At 45.4% G+C, this 7,492-nt stretch overlaps 1 long non-coding RNA gene across 3 annotated transcripts in view; it reads right to left on the bottom strand.

Annotated features, from left to right (window-relative positions):
• Positions 1-420: 420 nt before the first annotated feature.
• The window catches only part of LOC140479541 (uncharacterized), a 28,866-nt gene continuing 21,794 nt past the window's right edge, over positions 421-7,492 (bottom strand). For all 3 annotated transcript variants that reach the window (XR_011961064.1, XR_011961063.1, XR_011961065.1), the window contains 2 exons: positions 6,043-6,160; positions 421-2,094 (listed from right to left, as the gene is read on the bottom strand). This is a non-coding gene — a long non-coding RNA (uncharacterized lncRNA). The remainder of the gene's footprint in view (positions 2,095-6,042; positions 6,161-7,492) is intronic.

Genomic DNA, 7,492 nt, shown 5'->3' with positions numbered 1-7,492 from the left:
TCATCAACTCGGTGAAGGACGCTCTCTGGGCGGTCTGAAACCTGTTGATCTTCCAGCTGAAGGAGTTGACCCCGACTGAGTGTTGCAGACTGTCACATTCCAAGGTCCAAGACTACGTGTTGAGGGACGCGCTGAAGTTTGGGGCAGCTGCCGCCAAGGCGCGGTGGGGAAAGACCACCGTGTAAGATCGGCCCGCCTAAAGAAGAACAGGGGGCCCATGTGGACGTTTTTTTGGGCTCTGCTGATGCCTCAGCCAAATATATGTGCATAAGATTTAGAAATGCACAGACCTGTATATAACAATGATAAACTCTGATCTGTGTATGTAAATGTTGACATATGTATGGCATGACCAAATGTACAGACCATCAAATCATTTTATGAATAAAGTATATTTTTGAAATTAAAAAAATCTGCTTCCACAACCTGATTTTCTGATGTAAGGAATATAGATTCAGCCAACTGGGGCGTGGGGTGGTTAATAGGAGGAGCAGACTTTAAGCAGAGGTGGCTCAATGGTTAGCATTGCTGACTCACAGCGTCAGGGACCTGGATTTGTTTCCAGCCTTCGGCAACTGTGTGGAGTTTACACGTTCTCCCCGTGTCTGTGCGGGTTTCCTCTGGGTGCTCCCGTTTCATCCCACAGTCCAAAGATGTGCAGGTTAGGTGGATTGGCGATGCTACATTGCCCACAGTGTCCATGCATGTGAAGGTTAAGCCATTAACCACGGGAAATGCAGGGAGTGGGTGAGTCTGAATGGGATGCTCATTATAGGGTTGGTGTGGACTCCATGGACGAATACCGTTTCTGCACTGTAGGGATTCTATTCTATTCTCCTGAAGAAGAATGTACTTATCTCAATGTGCTGTGAATCTATGGAATTCCCTATTCAAACTGCAGTGGATGCCAGGACAATGAGCAAATATACTGAAGAGATACAGATGCTGAATTTGCAATGAGATGAAGGGTGAGAGTGAGCAGGCGCGAAAGTCCAGCTGAGACCGAGGTGAGCTCGATCATCATGGTATTAAATGGTGGAGCTAGTTCGAGGGGCTGCATTGCCTCTACAGCAGAGACAGACCCTTTGGCCCAAACTGGCCCATGCCGTCCAGAATGCCCATCCATGCTAACCCCATTTCCCTGCACTTGGCCCATCTGCTTCTGACCCTTTGCTATCCATGTATTTGTCCAAATGTCTTTTACATGTTGTTAATGTACCCACCCCCAACCACTTCAACTGGCAGCTCAGTACATATACATACCACCCTCTGTGTAAAACAGTTGCCCCTCAGGTTCCCTTTCATAATTTCTCCTCTAACCGTAAACTGATGCCGTCCAGTCCTTGATTTCCCGAGAAAAAGAATGAGTGCATTCACCTTACCCATGCCTCTCATGATCTTATACACTTCCAGAAAACATCCACTCTCTGTTTTCACTGCTCTAAACAAAAAAATACCCATTCGCTTGTCCAACCTCTCCCTATAACTCAGACACCTGAGCCCTGGCATCATCCTTGTAAATTTCTTCTGCATCTTTTACAGTTTAAAAACTGAAACCTACACTGCATTCATCGCAGTTCCAGTGTTTCCCCACGGCATTGGAACTGACGTGACAACGCTAATGGATTAGAAGCTATGATCGAGAATTAACTCCTTTACAACAATCCCGTTTTCATACTATTTTCCATGGTGCAGGTATCCTTGTGTCTTTCTAGTTGCATGATTAATGTGTGGGTGTAGGCAGAGGTAATGTGATGGTGCTGCCTCCTGGAGGATGCACTCAGCATCCCGCAGTAACATCAACTGGGTTTCAGCAACTAGAGATAGAACCTATTTCCAGGATATGGGCATCACGGTCTCAGCCAGCATTTATTCCCCATCTCTCGTTACCCTTGAGAAGATGGTCGTGAGCTGCTGTCTTGTACTATTCACAGTCCATGTGGTACAGATAGACCGACAATGCTGGGAGAGAGAGTGTTGCAGGATTTTGGCTGAGTGATTCTCTATCTTTGCTTTTTCAAATGCTGGTTAACTTAATCATGATCTGCCCATGATTTTGAGATTTCAGTCCGCAAATCTTCACCATCGAGCACCCTGTATAAAGGAATGTGTACAGGTTAGAAATTCAGAACAGACTATTCTAATTTCTCTGGAATATCTTTTTCCCCTTTCTTCCCCCGAAGCTGTAACCCTCCAGCCCACTTCCTCTCTCCCACCATTCTGACTCTGCTACCCTCTAATATACATCCTCCCCATCTCATGGAGTTACTGATAAACAGATCCATGCCACCACTTCCCGTCCTGGTTAGACTCTGCACCCTTTCTAGGTTCACTTCCTTTCCCTTCAGTTGCTGCAAGTCAATAATGTAACAGCAGAATGAAACAAAAGGAAACAGAAAGGGAGGTGGCAGATCCTCGACAGAAGAGGAACCTTCAGTCTGGGAGAATGGGTCAGATCCTTCTTTGTTTCCCAATAGTTGATTCCCAGCATTACAATGAATTGGGGATGGAGAGTGTTCCTACATGGGTGTAGTGACACTTTGACCCCCCAACAGATCAATACTATAAGCAGATGCATTCCTCCTCCAGCCAATCACAGTGTGAAATACTTTCCACAAAGTATAATTACCCAAAGCACATGCTCCAAAACCCGCCCACATTCTGTACATGTACAGTGCCAGGTTTCCCCACACGTGTGGGCCCTGCCTCAGGGATTGTGGGTCTCCCCATGATGCCACTGGAGCCCTGTCTCTAGAAACTGAATGAAAAGTATAGGCTGGAGGGTGTTGTGTATAGGATCCCCATTCAGATACACAGAACATATGGACTGTCACTAGGTTTTACTGAGACACCTGCTTCCACAACCTGATCTTCTGATGTAAGGAATATAGATTCAGCCAACTGGGATGTGGGGTGATTAATAGGAGGAGCAGATTATAAGCAGAGGTGGCTCAATGGTTAGCATTGCTGACTCACAGCATCAGGGACTTGGATTTGATTCTAGCCTTCGGCGACTATGTGGAGTTTACACGTTCTCCCCATGTCTGTGCGGGTTTCCTCTGGGTGCTCCAGTTTCATCCCACAGTCCAAAGATGTGCACGTAAAGTGGATTGGCGATGCTACATTGCCCAGTGTCCATGCATGTGCAGGTTAAGCCATTAACCACGGGAAATACAGGGAATGGGCAAGTCTGAATGGGACGTTCATTATAGGGTTGGTGTGGACTCCATGAACGAATACCCTGTTTTTGGACTGTAGGGATTCTATTCTATTCTCATGAAGAAGAATGTACTTATCTCAATGTGTTGTGAATCTGTGGAATTCCCTATTCAAAATGCAGTGGATGCCAGGACAATGAACAAATTCACTTTAGAGATAGATATTGAATTTGCAATGAGATGAAGGGTGAGAGAGAGCAGGTGGGAAAATCCAGCTGAGACCGAGGTGAGTTCAATTATCTCCGTATTAAATGGTGGAGCTGGTTCGAAGGGCTGCATTGCCTCTCCTGTGCCCAGTGCTTATCTTCTTATGGTAATAACCAGAAAGATGAATCCAAAAATCACCGCCTTCACCAAAGGAGATTTTTGGAAAAAGCAGGATAGTCAGGTGGATTAGCGTTCCAAACTTAGATAGCGAGGAAGCGTGTGGGAGATAACGATTTTGCAATTTTAAACTGAGGGGAGTTAAAAATCACACAACCACAGGTTATCGTCCAACAGGTTTAACTGGATCATGATGAAAGAGAAACGCTCCGAAATCTAGTGTGGTTCCAATTAAACCTGAAGGACTATAACTTGGTGTTGAGATTTTTAACATTGTACACCCCAGTCCAACACCGGATTCTCCAAATCATGTAAACTGAGGGGAGACAGTGATTTATGGTTTTAGACTGTGTATTACATTCACACCGTCCAGAATACTCTGTTGTGAATATTTATCCTGTACTTTATTACAAAGCCAAGGTCTTTGAGAATGAAATGCAAAACACCCAGGTAACATCTCCTCACCTCGTAATCTGATAAAAGACTTGTGATAAGTCCGGTTGAATTTAGAATACAGATGGAAAGTGGGAAGATTGAATCCAATCCAGATCCTGTGCTTAGATAAAGGAGACGACAATATGATGAGGAAGGAGTTGGCTAATGTAGACTGGAAGCAAAGACTTTAGGGTGGGACAGTTGACAGACAGTGGGGGAATAACAAAGGATTTTTCAAACTGATCAGCTAAAGTATATATCAGTGAAAAGGAAGGACTGTAGGAAAAGGAGTAATCTGCCATGGGTGGTTAAGGAAATAAGGGAGTCTATCAAACTGAAATAGAAAGCATACAAATTAGCAATGACCAAGGAGAAACTAGGAGTTTAGAAAAAAAGCTAGATGGAATTGGGGGAGAAAAGTGATGAGTAGCTATCCCCAGGGCCAGAATAGCAGTTTACCCTGCTAGAGGGGAACCTATTGTGTGGGGAACATATGGCCTCTGTAATTGTTGAAGCACTTAACTGTTACCATAGAGATAATCCTGATCAAGTTAAAAATCACAGCACACCCCAAAAGCTTGTACTTCCAAAAAATCCTATTGGACTATAACCTGGTGATTTGTGGCTTTTAACTTTGCCCACCCCAACCCCGGCTCCTCCACATCAGAATCCTGACAGATACCCCACTGAAACTGAAGCGCCTGTCAGATACTTGAGGGAGCCACGGGGGCGTGGGGGAGGGGTATGTGGTTTAACCACAAAGTGCTGAGCTGAACTAGACTTTTTAACTGCCATTGCCATGGAGATAATATTGACAGACAGCATCCATTCAAAACCACAAACCACAAACGTATAAGAATGGGAGCTGTACATCGGACAGGCGGGGAGTTACCTGATGCTGCCTGGAGGTGTTCTGCATGTTCATCAATAAAGACTCAAAGAAGACCTCTCAGAGTTCTGTGCCTAGTTATTCCTATCCTGCAGGGTTCAGGAATATGAGCACACAGCAGTCAGTCTTCACAGTGGAGGATAGGAAGAGTATGGCAGTAATTGATAAGGAGACTGAGGAGGGTGAGGACCAATAAACTACCATTATCATGAGAGAGTTGGAGCTGAGCAAGCTAATGGAGCTACAGGTAGACACGTCTCTTTACCCTGATGGATTACATCCCAGGGTGCTACCAGAGATAGCGGGAGAAATAGTAAATATACTTGGAGTCAGGGTCCTACAGCAGAGACAGGCCCTTTGGCCTAAACTGGCCAACGTCGGCCAAAATGTCCATCACACGAACCCCATTTCCCTGCACTTGGCCCATATGCTTCTGACCCTTTGCTATCCATGTATTTGTCCAAATGTCTTTTACATGTTGTTAATGTACTCACCTCAACCACTTCCACTGGCAGCTCAGTCCAATATACATACCACCCTCTGGGTAAAACAGGTGCCCCTCAGGTTCCCTTTCATAATTTCTCCTCTAACCTTAAACTGATGCCCTCCACTCCTTGATTCCCTGGGAAAAAGACTGAGTGCATTCACCTTTCCCAAGCCTCTCACGATGTTATACACTTCCAAAAAAGGTTCCCCCTTGTTTCCTCTTCTCTAAACAAAAAAACCTCTCCCTATAACTCAGACCCCGAGCCCTGGCAAAAATTCTTCTAAATTTCTTCTGCACTATTTCCAGTTTAACAACTGAAACCTACATTTCATTCATCACATTTCCAGTGTTTCCCCACGGCACTGGAACCGATGTGACAACGCCAATGGATTACAAGCTATGATCGATAATTAACTCCTTTACAACAATCCTGTTTTCATAGGTTTTTTTTTCCATGCTGCAGGTATCCTTGTGTCTTTCTAGTTGCATGATTAATTAAAAACTTGTTCTCATACAAAACAAATCTGTAGCTTAATTGTTCCTGGGAAATGTGCCAGGTTTTTTCAGACTTTTAAAAACAAATGAAATCTCTCTCCACACTCACCACGCTAACATGGACTTGGCTGTGTCTCAGTACTTTTGCAGTCACATTGACATTTGAAATATTCGCCCATGGACAGAATACACACCTTTCCTTCCACATGAAATGGCCAATGATATTCAGATCGGCACGGATCAAGTAACTATCAAAACCGAATAGGAAGTTCAATTTGAATTTCTCATCCACAAATCCGCCCTTTCCGAACCCTACAACAGAGAAAACAAGTCACCACTGTTAACACAGGATGGAAATTCATAAAACAATTATAGGATTAAATTGTAGTTTCTTTGTTCCCCCAAAGTTTTAAATCTCAGTCTCACAATTTCTCTCCCTTGTTAACTGAAATCCAAACCAATCTCCTCACTCTTTTCCTCCACATGCAGTTCTCTCCCACTCTCTCTTCTCTTTAAATTCAGCTTTCGAGCTCCTGCCTGCAGAGTAAGAACCAAAACAAGGAGTGGCACGATGGGACTGCTGCCCCACGGCACTAAGGTCCAAGGTTCGGTTCCAGCCTTGGTTGACTGACTGTGTGGAGTTTGCACATTCTCCCCGTGTCTGCGTGGGCTTCCTCCAGGTGCTCCGGTTTCCTCCCATAATCCAAAGATGCACAGTTCAGGTGAAATCAGCCATGCTAAATTGCCCATAGTGTTAGGTGCATTAGTCAGAGGGAAATGGGTCTGGGTGGGTTACTCTTCCGAGGGTTGGTGTGGACTGGTTGGGCCGAAGGGCCTGTTTCCACACTGTAGGAAATCTAATCTAATCAATAGTCGAACTCGGAGCCTCCGGGTGTTGTTGAATCCTCCCCCCACCTCCCAAGATTTCCTTCCGGGTCAGACCTGCAGTGACTTTTTTTTCCCCAATCTGGAACCTCTTATTTATTTCCCCCACTTCAATCCTCTGATGAGAACCAATCCTGCACACACTGGGCAAATCATATCTGGTTGAAATAAAATGAACCAAATTAGAACTTTAATTGCAGGCCCACCTTTGTTCCTTTCCATAACATACCTGAATCTTCACCCGAGTTCTGATAACTTTCTGCAAAATGCTCCCCCCAAAGATACACCGACCACTGGTCACGATACTAGGGCAGGGAGCATTCCCCTGGGTCCTGTTCTCAGAGGGAGGAAGCTGCCAGCTGCCAATAACAGATTAATCCCACAGCCTCCCTCCCTGGCACTGACCCACCCTGCACATATACCAACAATTGTCCAGCACTGCGCCTGTGCACCAATCTCCCCTCTTACAGCACATGCTCCAGATCACACAGGTGCCTGGGTGATTGACAGCTGCTGCACCCAATAGAGTGGAGGGGGCGGGGCTGGTGGACTGGGACAATGGGATTGTAAACAACGAATGAATGTGGAGGACACTGGGGGATGGACAGGATCAGTGCAGCACTAAGAGGGGATCCTGAACAAACTGAGCAATGGGAGAGTCTGACAGGAGAGAAACTACAGGAAGGTTCTGTTTCGAGGCACAGGCAGGGACAGCTGGGAGACAGTATGGCCTGGTGGCTTGGGCAGGTTTTCTAATCA

Source organism: Chiloscyllium punctatum, chromosome 7, assembly GCF_047496795.1.
Source record: "Chiloscyllium punctatum isolate Juve2018m chromosome 7, sChiPun1.3, whole genome shotgun sequence".
Lineage (NCBI taxonomy): Eukaryota > Metazoa > Chordata > Chondrichthyes > Orectolobiformes > Hemiscylliidae > Chiloscyllium > Chiloscyllium punctatum.
Note: the sequence above shows the minus strand (reverse complement) of the source record. Positions and strands in the feature narration are given on the sequence as shown.